Below are 24,850 nucleotides of genomic sequence, written 5' to 3' on the forward strand. Positions count from 1 at the left end.
CCTTTTTACAGTGAAAAATGTTCAGCAAACAAAAATCAACAAACAGACTTTTACAATTTATCTCAGCCTTGCTGAAACACGGTTGCTGTTACACCGCTCTCAGCTGCTATTACACCGTTGCTGATACACAGCTGCTGATACTCCGCAGCTGTTGCTGTTACACCGCGGTTGTTGCTGTTACAACGCGACTGTTGCTGTTACTCCACTTTTAGCTTTGCTGTTACTCCGCTTTCAGCTTTGCTGTTACTGCACTTTCAGCTTTGCTGTTACACCGCTTTCAGCTTTGCTGTTACACCGCTTTCAGCTTTGCTGTTACTCCGCTTTCAGCTTTCCAGAAATCTCCCTTGCTCTCTTGCTCTCCTTCTCTCAATCTGCTCATGAAAGAATGAATGATTTTTTCCTCCTTTTCCTCCCTTAACCCAACCCTAAGTGACTTTTGGGTGATCCCTAAATCAAATGGCTGAAATAGATTTAGATCAATGGCTGAGATTAAATGCTCATTTAAATCTCACTTTCTATTTTTTAATTCACCCCACTTTAATAAAGACCCACTTAGTCATTTATTTCCAAAGTCACTTTTCCTTTCTAATTTTTCATTGACTTTATAAAAGTCACTTTAAAATTAGACTTAGTAACTTTATTACTTAAAGTCACTTTTAAATTAGATTTAACTTTATAAAAATTATAAAGTTACTTTAGGAGAAAAATTAAATTCTTTTGGACACTTTTCCCTAGGCCAAAGATCAAAGCCTAAGGGAACCACTTGTCCTCCGGTATCAAATTTCAACACTCCCTCTTACCGAGGAAGGTGTTCCTCACCACACCCATCTTGTCTCTGAAATAGACATGCTTGCCCCGTGGTAACGCTTTGGTAAGAATATCTGCAACCTGCTCATCAGTGGAAATATACTCAAGCTTCACAGCTCCCTTCTGAACCTAGTCTCTGATGAAATGATATTTGATCCCGATATGCTTTGACCTGTCATGAAATACTGGATTCTCCGTGAGTTTAATGCAACTCTGATTATCACAGTAAATCACTGAAGGTCTCAACGGCTGACCAAATAAGCCAAACAACATCTTGCGAAGCCAGATGGCCTCACAACTAGCTAGACTGGCTGCCATATACTCTGCTTCCGCTGAACTCAGTGCTACTGACTGCTGCTTCCGGCTGAACCATGACACTACTGCTGAACCCAACCCAAAACAGCACCCGGAAGTGCTCTTCCTATCAGAAGCACAACCTGCCCAATCAGAATCAGTGTATCCTGCCAATCTCACTCCATCTCCCTCCCTGTAGTCCAAACCATAATCCACTGTCCCCTGCAAGTATGCATCTATCCTGGAGTACCAAGTTCTGGGAGCTTGCTTCAGGCCATAAAGGGCCTTCTTCAGTCTGCACACATGGGACTCCTTTCCATGCACCTCAAAGCCCTGTGGCTGCTCAATGTACACCTCCTCCTATATGAAGCCATTGAGAAATGCGGTCTTCACATCCATCTGGTGGATCTTCCAACCCATCTTTGCTGCTATCGATATAATGGAGCGAATCGAAGTATATCGAGCCACGGGAGCGAAGGTCTCCTCATAATCAACTCCCTCTACCTGGGAGAACCCTCTAGCCACAAACCTTGCTTTGAATTTCTCAATGCTGCCATCTGCAGCGTGCTTTACCTTGTAAAGCCATCTGGAAGTAACCACGGATTTGCCCTCAGGCCTCAGCACCACCTCCCAAACATCATTCTTCATGATAGAAGAATACTCCTCCTACATGGCCTCTCTCCAGATCTGCTGGCTAGCTGCCTCCTCATAGCTAGAAGGCTCAGAGTCAAGGATGCTGGTAACCATCGCCATATAACTACAAAACCTCTCAGGTGGTCTACTCTCTCTGACCGGCCTCTTCGGCTCAGCAACAGATGTGGCATCTCTCAAGGTGTCCTGAAGCCACTTGGGCTTCCTCTTCCCTGAGCATGCTTCTCCCATAGGAGAATGAAACTCCTCCTCCTCATCACCATCAGTAGCCTGAACTCCTGACTGTCTGTCTGCTGTCCTTCTGCATGCACCTGAACCTGTAGAAGCTGAGGTACCGTGTGAACTGTCCATCAATGGACTCCCTAGTGAACTGCTCTGCATGCTGCCCGGAGCACCACCCCTCTGGCTCGGCGAGCCACTGCTCACTGATGGACCTGACATCCTCATAGATGTATCTCCGGATCCTCTTGATCCCTGCCCACTAGATCCCTGCGACTGACTCAACTACTGCTGAGGGTTTGGCTGATCCAGATACTTTAACTCCCGTGACCTCTTAAAGGCCCTGTCCTCTTCGAACTTCACATCCCGTCTGACAACAACTCTCCTCTGTGCAGGAATGTAAATCTGAAAGGCCTTTGAGGTCTCACTGTAGCCCACAAAGATACCCTTCTCTGCGGTGGGCTCTAGTTTGGTCCTCTTCTCCTTGGGTATATAGGAGTATGTAATGCATCCAAAGATATGAAGATGACCAAGATCAGGCTTCTTCCCAGAGAAAGCCTCCTCCGGAGTCATGTGCCCCAAGGCACGATGCGGACTCCTGTTCTGCAAATAAACAGCTGTGTTGCAGGCCTCTGCCCACAAGAACAATGGTAACCCTGATCATGTAACATGGCTTTGGCAGCCCCTATGATGGATCTGTTCTTCCTCTCCGCAACCCCGTTCTGCTGGGGGTTGTAAGGAACAGTGAACTCCCTCCTAATGCCTGCCTCCGCACAATAGTCAACAAACTCTCCAAGGGTGTACTCTCCTCCATTGTCTGACCTCAGGGACTTGATCTTCCGACCTATCTGAGTCTCCACAAGAGCTCTGAACTCCTGAAATCGCTTGAAGACCTCACTCTTGGTCTTCAAAAAATAAATCCAGGTCCTCCTAGAGTGATCATCAATGAATAAAACATAGTACTCATATCCACTCAAGGAAACATGAGACATCTGACCGCTCACATCGGAATGAATCAAATCAAGTATCCCCGTCGCTCTGCTGACACTACTGGGAAAAGGGGATTTGGCAAACTTGCCCATTGCACAACCTCTGCAAGTATCAAAGTGATCAGTACTGAAATCTGGCACACCTGTAGTGATCTCCCGCAATGTCCTCAAGGCTCCATGATACATGTGTCCCATCCTGCGGTGCCAAATCTCACACAGCGCAGAACTGCTAGCTCTGCTGTCGGTACTACTGCTCAATGCCAAAAGGGGCTGGAATGCAAACTTGTACACCTTTGCATGGCGTACACCTATCACTCTAGCTGAATCAGCTGGAGTGCCCATGGAATACATCAACACTTGTCCTCCCCTGAACAGTACCTCATATCCTCTGTCTTCCAAAACTGAGACGGATATGAGGTTCTTCCTCATCCCTGGCACATAAAGAACCTCTGACACCTTCAAGGGAGGTTTGGACTCCCTCTGAAATGTCACTGTCCCCACCCCGACTGCTCTAACAACTCTGTCATCACCGAGTACTACCTCAATATCAGTGCCACTCTCTGAAAGCTCTGAGAAGTACTCACAGACTCCTGTCATATGACGTGAAGCCCCACTGTCCACATACCAGATACCTGAAGATGCTCCACTAGTCGAGGGAAAAGCATACTCCCTCTGAACCTGTGTGGCAGGTGATCTTGCACTAGAGGACTCACACGTAGTGAACGCAAACTCTCGGTCAAAAAGACCTGCAAAGTCCTCAATCTCTGCTGAAGCTGCCACGTCCTGGTTCTTCCCCTTCTTCTTCTTCTTTTCTGGACACACCACTGCATAGTGTCCCATCTTCTGACAATTCCAACACTTCACCTTGGAATAGTCCTTCTGTGTGTTCCCCTGTTTACCTTTACCTTTGCCTTTGCCCCCACCACCGCTTGTGGAAGCCTGCTTCTTCCCTTTGCCTTTCTTGCCTCCTGCCACCAGTGCTACGTCCTCATCCTGCTCAACTGGCTTGGCTGCCCCAAGCTGTCCTTTCCTGATCTCTGTCTGAATGCAATCATCCCAAAATCTCTCCCATGTGGGAAGGGTCTCACGTGCACAAACCCCATCAGCAAAGTTCAACCATGAACGGGGGAGGCCATTCACTGCAATCCGCACCAACTCAGTGGGTGGAATGGCCTCTCCAATCGTTGTCAACTCATCTCTCACATTAGTAATCTTTGTGAGATGTCCAGCTGCACTATCATTACCCATCGTAATGTTCTTCAACTTCTCCTTCAGGACCATTTTTCGGTTCTCATTGGTACTCTGGTAGAGATTGGACAATGCTGTCCACATCTCATGGGCATTGCTCTTTCCTCTCACATGAGGAATGCAATGGTCTTTGATTCCGTCTAGAATCAGCCTCTTACCCTTGTTGTTCTTTTTATTATAAGCAGCCAACTGAGTAGCATCAGTAGGCACAACAACAGGGTTCAGTGTGGTATGCACCATGATATCTCAGACTTCTGCCTCCTCAAAGATACTCTGCATTTTCTCCTTCCAAACGCTGTAATTTGTATGTCCATCCAACCTATCCTCTACCCTCAATCCCAATGACATCCTGCTGTCCTAAAACTGAAAAATAGCACTGTTGTGGTAAAGATAAAACTGTTGTTTATGAAAAATCAGCTTGCTGGAATTTTCTGAGTGAAAAATCAGCTTGCTGGAATTTTCTGAGTGAAAAATCAGCAACTGTAATTTTTCTTTTTGCTGTCCCAAACTGCCCTTCAGCATTCAAGCTCTGATACCATGTAGAAATTTCTCATTTCCCACCCCGGTTTTCAGTTTCACCTTATTTCTCCCATGTAGTTAAATGCCCTTTCCCATAACCATACATTCAACAAGCTGGAAAAAATAAATTTGCTGAAAACACAAATTCTGGAAATTTTACAGAGTGCTGGAAATTGCAGAAATAAAAATCAGCAGTAATAAACAGCCATTAAAACACATTTAAACACTGATATTTTTTGTCAACTTGACCCTGAAAAACCCCCTACAACTCTTGGGGAAAACCAGTTTGAGAGCTCTTCTTTATTTCTGGAAAATGCCTTTTTACAGTGAAAAATGTTCAGCAAACAAAAATCAACAAACAAACTTTTACAACTTATCTCAGCCTTGCTGAAACACGGTTGCTGTTACACCGCTCTCAGCTGCTGTTACACCGTTGCTGTTACACCGTTGCTGATACACACCTGCTGATACTCCGCAGCTGTTGCTGTTACACCGCGGCTGTTGCTGTTACACCGCTTTCAGCTTTGCTGTTACTCCGCTTTCAGTTTTGCTGTTACTCCGCTTTCAACTTTGCTGTTACTCCGCTTTCAGCTTTGCTGTTACTCCGCTTTCAGCTTTCCAGAAATCTCCCTTACTCTCTTGCTCTCCTTCTCTCAATCTGCTCATGAAAGAATGAATGATCTTTTCTTCATTTTCCTCCCTTAACCCAACCCTAAGTGACTTTTGGGTGATCCCTAAATCCAATGGCTGAAATAGATTTAGATCAATGGCTGAGATTAAATGCTCATTTAAATCTCACTTTCTATTTTTTAATTCACCCCACTTTAATAAAGGCCTACTTAGTCATTTATTTCCAAAGTCACTTTTCCTTTCTAATTTTTCATTGACTTTATAAAAGTCACTTTAAAATTAGACTTAGTAACTTTATCACTTAAAGTCACTTTTAAATTAGATTTAACTTTATAAAAATTATAAAGTTACTTTAGGAGAAAAATTAAATTCTTTTGGACACTTTTCCCTAGGCCAAAGATCAAAGCCTAAGGGAACCACCTGTCCTCCGGTACCAAATTTCAACACTTAGTTGAAGACATGCTGCATCAACTGATTCTCTAGGTGACTCCATCACCTATCATTGTGTTGCACCTCATCATCATGTTGCACCATGCTGCACCCAACATCACTATATTGCATTTCATCATGATTCATTAATCATGATTGTACCTATCATTGTACTGCTACACTATGTTGCACCCAAATGCATGTTGTGATACCTCATCATCCAATTGTTGCAATACTTTCTTGCTATTGCTATATGTCCATCATTACCATGTTGTCTCGTTGCTGTACCAATGCCCAACAACATTGATCTACACCACGCTGCACTATCACTACTATTGTGTGCACTATGTTGCACTGTACATCATGTTATGTATTGCTGCTCCTATGTGCACTATGATGCACTGTACAACATGTACTCATTGTTGCTTCCATTGGTGTACCAATGCTGCACCATGTACCATTGTTGCACCAATTACCATTGTTGCTCCTATGTACCATCGCTGCACCAATGTACCACTGCTGCACCAAGTACCACTGTTGTTATGATTGTGTTTTGGTTAGGGCATCACTGTGGCCTAAGTCAGCCCTAAAACATACCCCCATAGTCCCTTAAACAACTGCGGCTTCCTCCACAGGTATCCTTTGCCTCCACGTTGTTGCCCTGAGCACTTTAATACTCTTGGATAGTCCTATGCATGACCTGATTTGGTGTTAAGGCTTGCGGCCTACCCAAGAAGAAGTGGTGGCTCCCTTCACTGTTGTTCTGGCATAGACAACCCTCAATACACCCTACGTTGCCCTCCAAACAGCTCGTAGGGCTTGCGGCCTACCCACAATAGCCTACACTGCTATTCACCAAGGGTTTAACACCCAAGAACACCTCCACGTAGGTCGAAACAACCTTCCCTTGTCTCAGCCCTTTAGGGAGCTACCTTAGCCTCCCTTACAACAAACTCGGCCTTCTGAAAGACCCATGAAACAAACCTCTATTACCATGTTGTTTAGTTCTCCTTTGTTGTGACTAAGATAGAGCTTCCCTTGCTTCCAGCGAGTTCCTTTTCTTCTTGTGTGTTGCCTTCTAGGGCATCATCTAGGGTTGCGTTTAGACTTCAAGCTTAGGGTCATTCCCTACTGCGTCTAGGGTTTTTTCCTCTTAGACTTATCTTCCACTAAAACCCAAAACAAGTGGAGAGAAATCAAGAGTGAAGTGTGTTCTAATGACTATCAAGTCACCTCTTTTTATACTAAAACATTGAGCACACGTGGGGGTTATTTGGTTGCTAGTCGACCTTGGCAAATTGTCCCATAACACAAATAAATTCATATCTTCATGAATACTTATCGGAATCAGATGATTTTTAGATCAATCTTACACCTCGATGAGAGGGATACAAGAAAAATATCAACTGTCATAAATAAGATGACACACATGGATTTTGCTCTAGTTGCCAATTTTAACACTCCCTCTCAACTAGGGAGAACTCCATCCACTGATCCATCTGCCAGATTGTACTATTTCTGCGATCAATGTCTTGCATTGCTCTGCTATGCTCTGTTGAACCATGAAGAAGAAGAATTGATTCAGAATGTCTCGTATCATTCTCTACTGACCTGAAGTAAGTCCCATATGAAGAGAGTGTGTCATACCACTCTCACTGATTCCATATCAATACCAAGAGAGAGTGATTTATATCACGCTTACTGACTCGAAGTCAGTTTCATTTATCCAAGATCAACATCACAAGAGTGTGTCTCAAACCACTCATATTGACTCGAAGTCAGAGAGTGATTTATATCACTCTTATTGGCCCGAAGTCAGTTTCATTTATCCGAGATCAATATCACAAGAGAGTCTCAAACCACTCATAGTGACCTGAAGTCAGTTTCATTAATCCCATATTAATATCAAAAGAGTGTCTCAAACCACTCATATTGATCCCAAATCAGTTTGAAGAGAGAGTGAGCTATATCACTCTTACTGACCCGAAGTCAGTGTCAATTGATCTCAGATCAATGTCGGTCATCCTAGCATAGGGAGTACAGTAGATACATGATGCGTCCATCAGTACTACTATGGTCTCTAACCCCATTTCTCTACTCATTGGCCAAATGAGAGGTACTTCCCATGAGTCCCAGATTGCATGGGTAGGATGTCTCGACAGGGGAACCACTCATCCTGTCCATAAGTTGCCACGGGGTATCACAGGGGAAGGTTGAACCATTCACCTTATACACAATCCACCATTAAGAGAGGGTGAATCACCCTATGTTCGCTTGTTGCTCCAATAAGTATCCCAAGCCCCTTAGAGCTCCCAGAGCTCAACTTATGCATCATACAAGACCCTCATAAGAGGGTCTCTCAACAACTCCAAGTTGTTATGGAAAGTCACAAATTTGACCTTTCCCTGGGGCTTCGACAAAATGTCTGCGACCTGCACATTAGTCCCAATGCGATGAAGCCTTCTTGCTCATCGATGTACCATATCCCAGATAAAGTGGTACTTGATGTCTATATGCTTGGAGCGATCATAGAACACGAGATTCCTCAACAATGGAATCCTCCTCTAGTTGTCACAGGGGATCACAGTGGTATCCATCATGTGTCCAAACAGCTCACTGAAGAGCTTCCTCAACCAGGCAACGTTACATGAGGCCTTACTCGTAGCTATGTATTCGGTCTTAGCGTTGCTTAAAGCAACCGACTTCTGCGTCTTGCCCATCCAGGATATCAAATCAGAACCCAAAGAGAACTAGCACCCAGAAGTGATCTTGCGATCCTCCACACTGCCTGCTCAGTCAGCGTTCAAATAATCATGCAGCTTCACATTTCTGGTAGTGTATCTCAATCCATGAGAGATTGTGTCTTTAAGATATCTCAGAAGATTCTTGGCACCAATCCAGTGAGGCTCAACCATATATGAGCTCAACATGCTAACTACACAACATAAAATCGAATGGGAGTCCACCAAGAACATCAATGCTTGTATGAGTTTGTGAAACTCAGAGGCATTTCCCAAATCAAGTTCGATATCCCTACCACATAACATTTGAAAGTTAAGATACATTGAGGTAGTCACGGGTTTGCAGTTCATCATTCCAACTCCCTCTTACTTTTGCAAATGAGATGGTTTGCCCTTGTCAGAAAGAGGTCGTCCTCAGAAGGTGTCAGTGTGAGAGGTCTATCATCCACAACCTTCAAGCAATGGTTTGGATCGGCTTCACTCCTAGTGAATCTAAGCTTCATCAAATAGCGATCAATCATCTCATATTAAGCCCTGGGGTGTTGTGCTTCAAGCCTTAGAGGGATTTCTTCCACTTGCATACATGAGATTGCCGATTAAGAATCTCAAACCTCTCGGGTTGTTCCAAACTTGTGGACTTGCTACATGAGGGGAATGGTCCCCTTGTAAGATTTTTCTTTCGGTACATCTCGGACAGGTACCTTCATGCTCTTCTTGAATTCAGACATCCCTGTCACATTGGGTAGGGTCCCATAATAAACAGACTTTCGGTGCTATAGAAGAGATGTGTCAACTGACATGGTCCCTAGTGGACTTCCTACAATTTGATACAAATTGCCAACCCTGAACTCAAAAGCATCTAAGAAAATTCCATTTTCAAACACGTACCTTTCTATCGATGAATGCCACCCTGAAACCTTTGACTTCCATTGTTGAAAAGGACACCAGGTTCTTTTTGAGATTAGGTACATAAAGAACTTCTTGTAAATGAATCGTGTTGGCCTCATTCAATTGAGGGGTAACATTCCCTACACCCTTTCTTGGATAGGTGGCATTGACTCCAAGTATAATCCCACGATTGTTTCCATCTCTACCAAATTAGAGAGAGCTTCCTTCAATCTGATGAAGTGCCTTGAAGCACTACAATCAATAATCTAGATTCCCAAAGAGTCTGGAGGAGAAGTAGTGGAGAGGGCCAATATAAGATAATTCTCCTTTAGCTTATCGGAAACAACATTTGATTCTTCATACCTGGAGTTTTTTGCTTTCTTTGAAGAGTCGGCCATTTCCTTGATGACTTGCTTTACCTGTCATTCCTCTGATCATTGAAGATGTCCCCGGAATGATTGTTATCATCATCAGGTGATGTGTCTCTAACATTCAGACAATCCTTTGCATAATGGCCGAACTTATTACAAACAAGACATCTGTCTTTCCTTCCACCCTTAGATCTAGACTTCTCATTGAAGTGATCTTTAGGTAGGCCATCAGATGCTTCCACTGTGCCACCTAGATAATATTCTCTGCTTTGATTTCACCCTTGGTGAATTTGAAAAGGGATGAAGAACCCATTGAACCTTTTCTTCCTTTCCAACTGTCTTCGGTGATTGCTCTTTCACTCTTGCTTGGGCTTTGTCTTCACCTCAGCTCTGATACCAAGTTAATTTTATGTATGTTATATGCTTAGAGCAATTTATTTCAATTTTGGCAGTTAGCTCAATATCTTTTCGAAATTAGCAATCACATCAGTCTAATAGTAAATTGCAGATAGAACATAAACATAAATCGTAGAAGACAAGCCAAGACAAGAGGACACAAGATGTGGCACTAGCCAAGGACAAACCCCAATGTGGGGAAACCTTTGATCAATTTTTCTTATATGTTCTTCAATAGTTCAATAGGGAGAGAGAGAGAGAGAGAGATAGTACATATACAACATAAGTCAACATTTTGATTTATCTAAATAAGAGCATAGATCATCTCTAAGAAGATGATACATGAGGTAGATGAACTCAGTTGACGACATGCTGCTTCAATTGATTCTCCAAGGTGACTCCATCACTTATCATTGTGCTGCACTTTATCATCATGTTGCACCTCACTGTGCTGCACCCAACATCACTATATTGCATCTCATCATGCTTCATTAATCATGACTATACCCATCACTGTACTTTTGCACTATGTTGAGCTCTTCATTGCACTATGCTGCACCCAAATGCATGCTGCAATACCTCATCATCCTACTTTTGCAATACCTTCTTGTTGTTGCTATATGTCCATCATTACCATGTTGTCCCATTGTTGTACCAATGTCCAACAATACTGATCTACACCATGCTGCACTATCACTACTATTGTGTGCACTATGTTGCATTGTACATCATGTTATGTATTGCTGCTCCTATGTGCACTATGCTGCACTGTACAACATGTACTCGTTTCTGCGTCCATTGCTGTACCAATGCTGCACGATGTACCATTGTTGCTCCTATGTACCATTGTTGCACCAATTTACCAATGTTGCACCAAGTACCACTGTTGTGATGACTGTGTTTTGGTTAGGGCATCACTGTGGCCCAAGTTAGCCCTAAAACATACCCACACAGTCCCTTAAACCACTGCGGCTTCCTCCACAAGTATCCTATGCCTCCACGCTGCTGATCTGAGCACTTTAATACCCTTGGACAATCCTATGCATGCCCTGATGTTGGTGTTAAGGCCCTGTTCTGGGCATAGACATCCATCAATACACCCTACGTTTCCCTCTAAACAACTCGTAGGGCTTGCGGCCTACCCACAACAACCTACACTACCCTTCACCAAGGGTTTAGCACCCAAGAACACCTCCATGCAGGCTGAAACAACCTTCCCTTGTCTCAGCCCTTTAGGGAGCTACCTTGACCTCCCTTACAACAAACTCGACCCTCCAAAAGACCCATGAAACAGACCTCTATTACCATGTTGTTCAATTCTCCTTTGCTGCAGCTAAGACAGAGCTTCCCTTGCCTCCAACGAGTTCATTTTCTTCTTGTGTGTTGCCTGCTAGGGCATCATCTAGGACTGTGTTTAGACTTCAAGCTTAGGCTCCTTCCCTACTGTGTTTAGGGCTACCTCCTCTTAGACTTCTGTGCCACTAAAACCCAAAACAAGTGGAGAGAAATCAAGAGTGAAGTGTGTTTTAATGACTATCAAGTCACCTCCTTTTATACTAAAACGTTGAGCACACGTGGGGGTTATTTGGTTGCTGGCCGACCTTGACGAATTGTCCCATAACACAAATAAATTTATATCTTCATGAATACTTATCAGAATCAGATGATCTTTAGATCAATCTTACACCTCTCGATGAGAGGGACCCAAGAAAAATATCAGCTACCATAAATAAGATGACCCACATGGAGTTTGGCCCTAGTTGCCCATTTTAATAATAAATGTATCTACATAGCACAATAGCCATGGATTTGGCTTGAACATGATGCCTAAGAAGAAGGCATGGTTATATAGTCATGGAGATGTTTTATCATGATTAGCACTTTATTGTTGGTGCGACAACGACCCTCCAAAATTTTTTCCTATGTCAATTTTGGAGCCTATGCTAACTGTCGTTACAAGCCCCCATGCACTGTCATGTGGTTTGATTTGTTATTTGAGTGTTTCTCCTAGTGTCACATCCTCTTGAGTCAATGTGTCTTAAGCGTTGCCATTTAACCATTAGAAGTGTTTGAGTTAGTAAGTTGTGGTTAGCTGAACTCACGGTCTTTCTTGACTTAGAAACTTGCCTTCTAGCCTTGCACACACTCAAAAAATACACAAAAGCAAAAAAAGAAGTAAAAAGGATCTCTCACAAAAGCAAAAACGCACTTTGAATTGGCGAAGGCTTGCACTTGAGGTGAGTGCACTCCTTCGGGCTGAAGAAGTGTGCCCTACCCAAGTGCATTCATTCAGGCTGAGCAAGTGCGCCCTACCTGGGCGCACTCCTTTGTGTCAAAGACATGCACCCTGTCCAGTTGCATGCATGACCCAACTTGTTGCATGAGGGCGCACTCCTAGAAAATAGGAATCACCTTAGGTGAACTCACGGTCTTTCTTGACTTAGAAACTTGCCTTCTAGCCTTGCACACACTCAAAAAATACACAAAAGCAAAAAAAGAAGTAAAAAGGCAAGAAAATCTCTCACAAAAGCAAAAACGCACTTTGAGTTGGCGAAGGCTTGCACCGAGGTGAGTGCACTCCTTCGGGCTCAAGAAGTGTGCCCTACCCAAGTCCATTCATTCAGGCTGAGCAAGTGCGTCCTCCCTGGGCGCACTCCTTTGTGTCAAAGACATGCAACCTGTGCAATTGCATGCATGACCCAACTTGTTGCATGAGGGCACACTCCTAGAAAATAGGAATCATCTTAACTTCTTGATTAATCCTTTCATGCAATGACAAGTGGCACTCATGCATGACTCTGTTTTGCAAGCCAATTTCTTTAAGTAAACTCAATTAATTATTATTCCACCATCATTTCATTTTAGTTGAGTGCACAATTGGAGAATCAAGAAGCCCTTCATCAACCAATGCAACAAGTAAGTTTGCATGCTCAATCTTTTACTACTTTTCATCATTTTATTGTCGAATCTTGCTTTGTTTGTTGTCGATCTCATGCTTTGCAGTTTGTTTACGGGTGTTTTAGCTCAATATTCATCATATAAGTGTTAAATCACTGGCACATGCAAGAAACCTTTCACATTTTGGAGACCTTCCATCTTCCACCATGCATGCAACAACAACCATAAATTCTTGCAGAGCATTCTTCTCCTCATCTCTGCATCGAGTCCTGTCATTTAAACTGGCTTTTGAGCTTTCCACAGTCATAGCACACTTCTTGAGCTCGAAGCTCCTTCAACCTTGAAAATTGTGCCCTCTTTGACCTAGTTTTCTTCCTCAGCACATGGGCGCATCACAAAGGCATGAAGTTTTTCCCTTCAACCCTTCAAAATGCTATAATGTGCCCTCTTCACCTTAGGGCACATAGGCGTATCACGAAGGCATGAAGCTCTATCCAATCAACTCGTCAGCGTGCAACAATACGCCCTCCTTTGCCTTGAGCGCATAAGCGGACTTTGAAGACTTGAAGCTCTATTTTCTTCATCCTTCGTCCTTTCAGAGTGCAATAGTGCGCGCTCCTTGTCTTCCAGGGCACATAGGGAAAACCTGAAGACCTCTTTTCCAATTCCTTCGACCCTTCAGGGTACTACATTGTGCCTTGGCTGATTTTTGCCTCTTTCTTGAGGGCTTGAGCGCACTACGAAGCCTCAAATGACCATGCATATCCACTTTGTGCTTTGAGAGTGCGCCCTCCTAGTTTGCATGTGTATTTTTCTTACATGCAAGTTATTTTTGGTTGTTGTTCATTTTTTTTCATGATATATCATCCGTGATGACTCTTTGAGTGTGATTTACAAGTTTTGCTACATATTTGTTCCAAGTTGATCTTGTCACTATGAGTGTGATTCCACAAACAAGTGACTGTGCTACAAGTTTCGCCACTGTGTCATCATCTGTTGGAGACATGCCACCTTGTAAAGTACCCTCAAGAGAACTTTCAGAAGCAAGCGCTGGTGAGCCGATTGAAATTGCAAAGCCCAATGTTCCTATATAAGCGGACACTCGGTGATTTATTGATAAGACAACAAATGTTACCTGGAGCAAGATCTACAACACATTCATGCAGGAGAAGTTTTAGGGGGGGCTTAGAAGATGTTCATGCATATATCGACATTTAGAAGTCCAGGATACACAAGATCGTGTGCAGATTCTTAGTCATGCCATGTGTTGAGGCTAATGAATGAATCATCACACACATGTAAGACTCTTACCTTGTGCTCTGCAGTGAGAGTGGCGGTCACCTCGCCACCTATTATGGTGAGGATATGTAGACACTATAAGATGCTCAAACCCAATGAGTATGCAAACAACAATTTCTACAAAAGATGGGCTACCTTCAACACAACTGATGTTATTAAACAATGGTGTCGAGAACTTGCAGAGTTTTGCCATCGCCCGTCAAGAGTTTATCTGAAAAAGGTCCTAAGAGATGTATATCATTATTTGATGGCTACATATTGTTGGATGTTCGGGCTTAAAAATGTTGAAGTTTTCGAAGAGAATTGGGTATATAGACTCAATTTGGTGGTGAAATGTGGAATAGACTTCAATTGGGTGGATATGTTATCATATAAACTGCGGTGATAGGCGGGGTAGGCGAAACTATCTTTAGAGGCAAATGAAGTTTTAGAATTATATGTATTTGCATATCTCCTGGATGGGATTTGTGCACGGTATGTGTTCTCGAAAATATATTGGAACTGGACTCCTAAAGAAAAGTTATCAGTTTATTTCCACTGCAAGGAGTTATCAGAAGGAAGCTTCAGAGGCGCATACGACAGGTTGGCCGAACACTTCTTTGCAGCGATTTTTCACCAGATATTCAAAACCGATCCATCATACATCACTGATCAAGTGAAGGAGTCACTTCAAGATATCACTGAATGGTTTGCAGCTCCTGAGGGCACATGTATTGGATGCTTCGAATGTCCAACAACCCCTCATCTTATGCCTCAATATGTGACAAAAACAATTGTTGTGCAGGAGGTGGCAAATTAATTGGACAAGGGGTTGTCGGGAATTCTTCACAGGTGGAAGAAATCCCCTTGGCCTATCTTTCCATTGAGGATCAGATTGTACGAATTAAAGAGTCACAAGGCATTGGCAATAGAGATAAAAGAGTTGAAGCACCTACACTTCGCCACCAAAGACTTCCATGCATATGATCTTAGGCGAATTGTTAGGCTGCATTGTCAAAGGGTCGGTCATAACATAGGGTATTCATCATTGTCCAGACCAGAAGATGAAAATATAAAGAACTGGTACAATGCTAGAATGAAGACACATCCAGCCACATAGGCTAGTTCACCCCACGACCCACCAGCTCAGGACTTGCAAGAGCAAGATTAGGAGGAGGAAACAACACCTCTAGTAAAGAAGTTATCTCCCAGGAAAAGGATTAGGTATTCGTCGGGTGAGAGCAATAGGAAATGGAAGGTTGATCCTTTAAACACAGGAGCTACACAAATAGAGCTAGAGAGGAGAGAAGGAGAAGAAGAAGAAGAAGAGGATGAAAACATAAAGCAAGATGAGTTGCTTGAAAAGCAACAAATAGAAGAAGAAGAGAGGAGACAAATAGAGGAAGAGCAACAAAAGCAGTCTCAGGAGGAAGCAACATACAGGTTGGAAGAAGAACAATTGACTCAAGAGCTGGAGGAGGAGTAGTGAGAGGAAGAAGATACCATCAAGCCCATGGATGATGAGCCCAATAGTCTAGAATGACCAATCATGGGAGGTCATCTTCCATTCAGAGAGATGGGGATCACAACTCTGTTCTTCAGATTGAGTCATGGACGTATGCAATGTAACGTTTGATCAGTTGAAGAAGATGATCATGCAACAAAGGCATAAATACTTCCCATATGATCCTCAGAATCCAATCTCAATAGCGATAAGAAAGGTGATCAACTCCAACACTAGAAGGAATACGAGGGCAGTTATGTCGGCAAATGTCGCATTCGCTACAACGTCACAAGATAACTCAAAATGCTTGTTGAACAAGAGTGCCAGGTTGATCAGAGAACTTGTTGCTATGAAGAAACAAGTAAAACATCTTGCAGTGGAGAACCAACCACTGTCATCACAGAACTCCAATACTGCAGAATGGCAGTCAACCATGCTAGATGAATTGGGAACAATGGATTATACTATGACACAACTTTATGACGAGATGATACTTATACAACAAGTTGTGGCTCCTCTCATTGGCATTTAAAAGAATGCACAGGAAGTGGTGAAACTCCTGAAGATAGAAAACAGAGCAATTGACTAGATGCAGGAGTGGATTGTCGAATATCCATATGCCCCGCAACATTTGGAAAAGAGGGATAAAATATCTGCAAAAATAGACAGAGTTCAGCTGAGACTCCACCTATAAAATTACTTGCATTTGGGAGCACATTCGGTTAACACTATGGCTGCCTACAACCAATTGCATAATTGGTTTGAGTCTCTTACACAGAAGCACGAGATGGCCGCCATCGGATCTCTTGAAGCAATCAAAAGCAGGGAGGTCATCTTTAAGGAGATCAAGTATTACATTGAACAAATCAAGAAAGTAACAAAACAAGAAGGCTTGGAGGTTACCAAAGATGTTATTCAGCAGTCTGCCTTTGCACCAGTGAAAGTGCACATGAAGATTTCATGGCTGTGGAATAATGTCCAATCAAGCTCTAAGAATATACTATCAAAGGCATTGGAGGTGAAGGTGCGCTACAAAAGAGACTTGCCAATCTGGGTCAAAGCCATCACAAAGGATTTCAGAGCATGGCACACTTACATCACAAGTGAACTCCATGAAGAAGAAAATGATCTATTCATTTGATGAGTTTTGTCCTTTAGCAGTTTGTCTTGTTAAGTCATCGTCTCATTTGTAAATTGTCTTATCTGATAAATGTTGTGTAATGAAGTCCAAGGGACACATGTGGAATATGAAAAGCCACATATTAGAATGTAATGTGTCATATTAGAATATGAATAGTAATAGGAATTCAAGAGTTGTGAGGAAGCTCAAAAGTCATTGTGTATCTTATAAATAGTTTCTCATAACTCAAGCAAGGGGCTTTTCACCGGGCTTTTGGAGGCCTGGCCTTGGCTTCTCTTGTACTACATAAGAGATAGATTATTATTTGGAGAAGCAAGTTGTGGCTTCATGTTCCACTATTGCATACAATGATTCACTCATGTAACAGTGTACTTGGGATCTTGCATCTTGCACTTATAATAAAAAACTAGTCCTTCATACATGTATCATATATGTAGTTGCACTATTATCATTATGTGTATGGTTTATGTTGTTTTATTCACAAATTAAGTTAATGAACTATTTTTTTGCTTAGCTATGTCTATTATTGAATGAATGTTGTTATGTTTCAACGATTGTTGTTTACTATGTGGACTAATCTGCAGGTACTCAACAAGTCTCTCACATTTCCCCCGGTCCCCCTTTAGGATATTATTGTTACTTTTCTAACCAGTGGCTCATTTCTCTCTCCAACCGTGTAAGTCTCCTTCATACACCTTACATTGGGAGTCTCACAAAGCTCACATTCTTGCTGATAGAACTAAGGGATTTCTTATCATTCCAATGGTGGCTGGGTCATATGACCATATGCGAATCCTACACCAAATGGTGTGAGGTCTAATTGAGACATCACATTGGAGAGATCCCCTTGCAATGTTGGTGGAATCTAGCGTCGTCAACATATCTAGCACTAGAAGGAGGACTAGATGTTGAGTTGAGCCTGTGAAGTCTGTTTGAATCTTTTACCTTTAATGGCTTCATCCCAAATCATAATCCCGAGGTGTTTTACAAAAGCTTTATATTTTTCAATCACCGTAGACTTCTTACATGAGTTGTCACAATTTAAATTTTATGGCAAGGGTACATCAACCATTCTTGGGTATGTTGTTGAATTTGTTCAATTATGCTTCTTGAATGGTGTTGATTTAGAGGAAATCATTGCACGTTTGTTTAGCCTTACATTAGATAGTCGTTGCGAAGAAATGATGCTATTCTTTACCCACTGCTTCTATCACATCTGTCGATCACTTGGTTAACGAGCTTTATCGAGTTTTTGATAAGTATAAATATCAAGATGCTATTGATGAAATTGATCAACTTAGAATGGAATTGACTGAATCTCTTGAGCAATTTGCCGATTAGTTCCTTCATCTTTGTTATCAATTTCCAGATGAGGACATGCACTAACAATTCTTAGATGAGAAGTTTCAATTCTTAGTTTCTATGTCAAGGAAAGCTTTCGAATCAGAGTCATAATGTCCTCCTGATTAAGAAGATTTTTAACATTCGAAGGAAGAATCAGATATTCTCTTTGCCCCATGTCCTCCTCTCTTTGATGTTCCGTACGTTGGAACTAGACTAATTATTAAATCGAAATACCATCTTGCGGACAAAGAACTTATATTTCTCTCACATCTCTCATTCGATGGTTATTCATTTGAATCTATAAATCAACAATATTTAGATCTTGATATCCCTCCCATCAATCTTCCACCTGTTAATCGTGATGAACCTTTGGATGATCATGATGCTGAGGATTTTATTTTTTCTGAATTATATGGTCATGATTGTTCCAGTAATATGGATGAATCTTTGTTTCGACATGAAGATATGGATTTGCAAGATTTTCAAAAGGAGTCTGACACGATTATCGAAGAGTTTCTTTCAAGTATATCTCCTTTCAATCAAGAAGACGACATGCTTATCATTGAAGAATTCTGCACTAGCCTTGAACATCTATCTTCTGTTGAATTTTCTCTTGATAAGCAACTGATCGTGTTTTCTTAGAATCCAAATACAAGTCAGGTGAGTAAGGCACTTTAGTTAAGGTTAATGATTATGTAAGGTCCCTCTCACCATGGTGATATTTGTCATTTTGGTCATTTTTTTATTTATCTACACAATTTTTTGTCAATGTCATCACATGGGATGACAATGCCTTCTTGAGGGATGTTTCTTTTATTCATATAAAAAATTTTAACCCGTAGGGAAGGAAATTTAATTTGATTATTGAGCTTCCACCTCTTCATCCCATTTCAAGCAAATCTCAAATATGTAAGGTAGAAACAAAGAAGAATCTTAATGAATCTTTTTCATCATCCATCAAATAATTTCACATGCACGATAGCCTAGATTGTGGTCAACATGATGAAATGAGTTACATGGATTTTTCATTGTATAGTCTCTCTTGTATGTCTTTCCCTTAACGTTCTGTCCATGAGCTTGTTGTAGATTCATTAGAAAACTCTTTCAGTTTGGGCCCATGTATCATGTCCTGTACTTGCATACTCTCAATCGATTCATGTAGGGTCATAGGCCCAACCCAGTGTTTATCCTTGTTGTGAAGTTTCCCTTGTGGTAGAACAGTTGATTGTAATACATCGTTGTGGTTGCACTTTCTATTTCGGTCGGTCAGTGCAAATGTTGGCACAACTCCTCTTGTTCACTGCATTGCTTTTCATTTTCGTTTACATGATCACATCCATTGGTTTAAAGGTTAGGAGCAATGTCTATGGCCACACTGGAAGTTTCACTTTACATGATCCGACCTTGAACTGTTTAGTTTAGGTTAGGTTAGGTTGCATGTAGTTAGATTCATTGCATTGTCCTTTTGTTTTTCATGTTGAGATTTTATTCAGTCCTTGAATAAGTCGGTTTTGAGATTTGAGATGGATTGACTAATTGTTTGTGAAAGGCAAGTTGTAACATCACACAACCATTGGCTTATCTGTTACCCTCTTCCTTGATTTGGTTTATATCTTTCAAGTCGGTGATTTTCTGATGGAAAATACAATCCTTCAATTAGGAAACTATAATCAAACCATGAAACCCGCATCTATTTAGCTTTCTCATTCACACACTCGGCCCTGCATAGAGAGGTGAAGCAAGCGACTTTGTGGAGGTGTTGTCCAGACTCGCCGGCAGCTAAGCAACGTTTGTGTTCCTAAAGCGATTTCATTGGTGTACTATCCAAGACTGTTGGTAGCGGAGCAACGCCAAAGATGTAAAAATCAAACTCTGATTGTTTTATTTTGATGTACTATATTACCCTGACTTAATTCGACAGGATATTGATGTGTTTTGTTTAATATTTGTGTTACACCGAGTAGTGGAATTGGGAAGACTATATCTTTAACTGGGTGGAGTGGGGAGCTGAAGGTAACTCATTGATCAAATCAATACTTCATGGTGAAATGAGATTTTGTGCTTACAATGAAACCATTTGAGAGAAGCTAGGGTTCTCCCAGTTTTGTCGCCAATGTTGTCGTTGCAACAATGACCCTCCAAATTTTTTGCCTATGTCAATTTTGGACCCTGCACTAATTGTCGTTTCTAGCCCCCACGTGTTGTCATGTGGTTTGATTTGTTATTTGAGAGTTTTCTCCTAGTGCCGTATCCTCCTAAGTCAATGTGTCTCAAGCATCGCCACTTAACCATTAGAAGTGTTTGAGTTAGTAAGTTGTTGTTAGGTGAACTCATGGTCTTTCTTGACTTATAAACTTGCCTTCTAGCCATGCACACGCTCAAAAAGCACACAAAAGTGGAAAAATCAAGCAAAAAAGCAAGAAAATCTCTCATAAAAGCAAAAACACACTTTGAGTTAACGAAGGCTTGCACTTGAGGTGAGCAGACTCCTTCGGGCTGAAGAAGTGTGCCCTACCTGGGTGCATTCATTCAGGGTGAGCAAGTGCACCCTACCTCACTCCTTCGTGTCGAACACAGGTGCCCTGTCCAGTTGTATGCATGACCCAACTTGTTGCATGAGGGTGCACTCCTAGAAAATAGGAACTGCCCTATCTCCTTTGTAACTAATCCTTTCATGCGACGACAAGTGGCACACATGCATGAATATGTTTTACATGCCAATTTCTTTAAGTAAACTCAGTTAATCATTCTTTCACCATAATTTCATCTGATTTGAGCACACAACTAGAGAATCAAGAAGCCCTTCATCAACCAGTGCAACAAGTAAGTTTGCATGCTCAATATACTACTAATTTTCATCATTTTAATGTCAAATCTTACTTTGTTTGTTGTCAATCTCTTGCTTTGCAGTTTTTTTGCTGGCATTTTAGTTGAATCTTCATCATGCAAGTGTTAAATCACTGGTGCATGTAAGAAACCTTTCACATTTCGGAGACCTTCCATCTTCCACCATGCATGAAACAACAACTATAACTCCTTGTAGATCTTTCTTCTCTTCGTCTCAACATCGAGTCTTGTCATTTAAACTTTTTTTTAGGTTTCTACAAGCAAAGCACACTTCTTGAGCTCGAAGCTCCTTCAGCCTTGAAAACTGCACCCTGTTTGACCCAATTTTCTTCTTGAGTGCATGGGCGCATCACGAAGGCACGATGCTTTTCCCTTCGACCCTTTGGAGTGCTACAATGCGCCCTCTTTGCCTAAGGGCATATAAGCACATCTCGATAGCACAAAGCTCTATCCATTCGACACTTCAGCGTGCGATAGTGCACCCTCCTTTGCCTTGGGCACGTAAGTGCACTTTGAAGACCTGAAGCTCTATTTTCTTCATCCTTTGTCCTTTCATAGTGCAACAATGCGCCCTTCTTGTATCCCAGGGTACATAGGAAAGACTTGAAGGCCTATTTTCCCATTCCTTCAACCCTTCAGGGTGCTACAGTGTGCCCTTGTTGAGTTTTGCCTCTTTCTTGAGCACATGAGCACACTACAAATCCTCGAATGACCATGCATGCCCCCTTCGTGTTTTGAGAGTGTGCCCTCCTAGTTTGCATGTGTATTTTGCTTGCATGCAAGTTATTTTTTTACTGTCGTTCATTGTTTTTCGTGATCTATCATCCATGATGACCCTTTGAGCATGATTTACAAGTTTTGCTGCATAATTAGTTGTTTTAAGGTGATCTTGTCACTATGAGTGTGATTCAACAAACAGGTAATCGTGCTACAAGTGTCGCCACTGTGTCGTCATTTGTTGGAGACATGTCGCCTCGTAAAGTAGCCTCAAGAGAACTTTCAGAAGAAAGCGTTGGTGAGCTGTTTGAAGTTGCAAAGCCCAATGTTCATTTATTTGCAGACACGCGATGTGTTATTGACAAGACGACAGAGGTTACTTGGAGCAAGATCTACAACACATTCATGCAAGGGAAGTTTTCGGAGGACTTAGAATATGTTCATGCATGTATCAATATTAAGAAGTCCAGGATACACAGGATTGCGTGTAGATTACCAGTCATGCCATGTGCTGAGGCTATTGAATGGATCATCACACACATGGATGACTCCGACGTTGTGCTTTTTAGTGAGAGTAGCGGTCATCTTGCCACCTATTGTGGTGAGGATATGCATGCATACATACGATGCTCAAGCCCAATGAGTACACATATGACAATTTCTACACAATATGGGCTACCCTTGACATGACTAGTGTTATTAAACAATCGTGTCAAGAACCTGCCAATTTTTGTGATCGCCCATCAACAATTTATTCGACAAAGCTCCTGAGAGATGTATATCAGTATTTGATGGCTATGTATTTTCGTATGTTTGGGGTTAAGAACGTTGAAGTGTTCCAAGAGAATTGGATATATACGCTCAATTTGGTGGTGAACCATGGAAGAGCCTTCAATTGGGCAAATATGTTATCATATGAACTGCAACAACAGGTGGGTCAGGGTAAAACATATTTGTAGGCAAATCAAGTTCCAAAATTCTACATGTCTACATATCTCCTGGATGGGATCTGTGCACGGTATGCGTTCCTGAAACTATATTGGAATTGGGCTCCTAAAGAAAAGTTCCTAGTTTATTTCCACTGCAGGGTGTTATCAGAAGGAAGCTTCAGAGGCGCATATGACACGCATATGATACGTTGGCCGAACACTTCTTTGCAGCTATTTTTCGCCTGATATTCGACATTGATCTGCCATGCATGATTGATCAAGTAAATGCGCCACTTCAAGATATAACATACCGATTTAAAACCCCTGAGGGCACATATATTAGATGCTTCAGATATTAAATATCCGCTCATCTTATGTCGCGATATGTGACAAACAAGGTTGTCATGCAAGAGGTGGAAAATCAGTTGGACAAGAGGTTGTTAGGAATTCTTCATAGGAGGAAGAAATCCCCTTGGCCTATCTTTCCATTGAGGATCAAATTGTATGAATTAAAGAGTCATAAGGCATTGATAGTCGAGATAGAAGAGGTGAAGCACCTATAGTTCGCCACCAAAGACTTCCATGCATATGATCCTAGGTGAATTGTTAGGTTGTATTGTCAAAGGTTCGGTCATAACACAAGGTATTCATAACTGTTTAGACCAAAAGACGAAAAGATAAAGAACTGGTACAATTCTAGAATGAAGACACATCTAGCCACACAGGTGAGTTCACCCCACGACCCACCAGCTCAGGACTTGCAAGAGCAAGAGGAGGAGGAGGAAACAACACCTCATGTAAAGAAGCTAGCTCCCAGGAAAATGATCAAGTATTCGTTGGGCGTTTGCAATAGGAAATGGAAGGTCAATCCTTTTAACAGGGGGACTACACAAACAGAGCTAGAGAAGAGAGAAGGAGAATAAGAAGAAGAAGAAGAGGAGGAGGAGAACATGAATTAGGGTGAGTTGTTTGAGAAGCAACATATAGAAGAAGAAGAGAGAAGACAGATAGAGGAAGAACAATAGAGGCAGTGTCAGGAGGGGGAAGCAACACACACGCTGGAAGAATAACATTTCACTCAAGAGTTGGAGGAGCAGTTAGAGGAAGAAGGTATCATCCAACCCATGGATGATGAGCCCATTAGTCCAGGTGAACGACCACTCAGGGAGGTCATCTTCCATTTAGAGAGATGGGGATCACACCTCCAGCAACAGATCAAGTCATGGACATATGCAATGTAACGTTTGATCAGCTGAAAAAGAGGATAGTGCAACAAAGACATAGATACTTCCCACGAGATCCTTAGAATCCAGTCTTAGTAGCGATATAAAAGGTGATCACCTACAACACTAAAAGGAATCTGAGGGTAGGTATGGCGACAATGATGCATTTGCTACAACGACACAAGATAACTCATAATACTTGTTGAACAAGAATGCCAGGTTGAGAAGAGAACTTGTTGCGGCAAAGCAACTAGTAGAACATTTTGCAGCGGAGAACCAACGACTGTCATCACAGAACTCCAATATTGTAGAATGGCAGTCAACCATGCTAGATGAATTGGGACCAATGAATCATATTATGGCATGAATATACGACGAGATAATACTTATACAACAGGTCATTGCTCCTCTCGTTGGCATTCAAAAGAATGCATAGGAAGTGGTGAAATTCCTGAAGATAGAAAACAAAGTAATTGACCAGATGCAAGAGTGGACTGTCGAATATCCATATGCCCTGCATCATTTGGAAAAGAGGGATAAAATCTCGACAAAAACAGACAAAGTTAAACTGAGATTCCACCTACATAATTATTTGCATTTGGGAGCACAGTGAGTTAACACCATGGTTGCCTACAACTGATTGCATAATGGGTTTAAATCTATTACATTGAAGCATGTGATGCCTGCCATCAGATCACTTGAAGCAATCAAAAGCAGGGAGGTCATCTTTCAGGAGATTGGGGATTACATTGAACAAATCAAGCAAGTAACATAACATGGAGGTGAC

This window comes from Pinus tabuliformis, chromosome X (assembly GCF_031772625.1).
Source record: "Pinus tabuliformis cultivar Carrire ecotype Pingquan chromosome X, CPIR1, whole genome shotgun sequence".
Taxonomy (NCBI): domain Eukaryota; kingdom Viridiplantae; phylum Streptophyta; class Pinopsida; order Pinales; family Pinaceae; genus Pinus; species Pinus tabuliformis.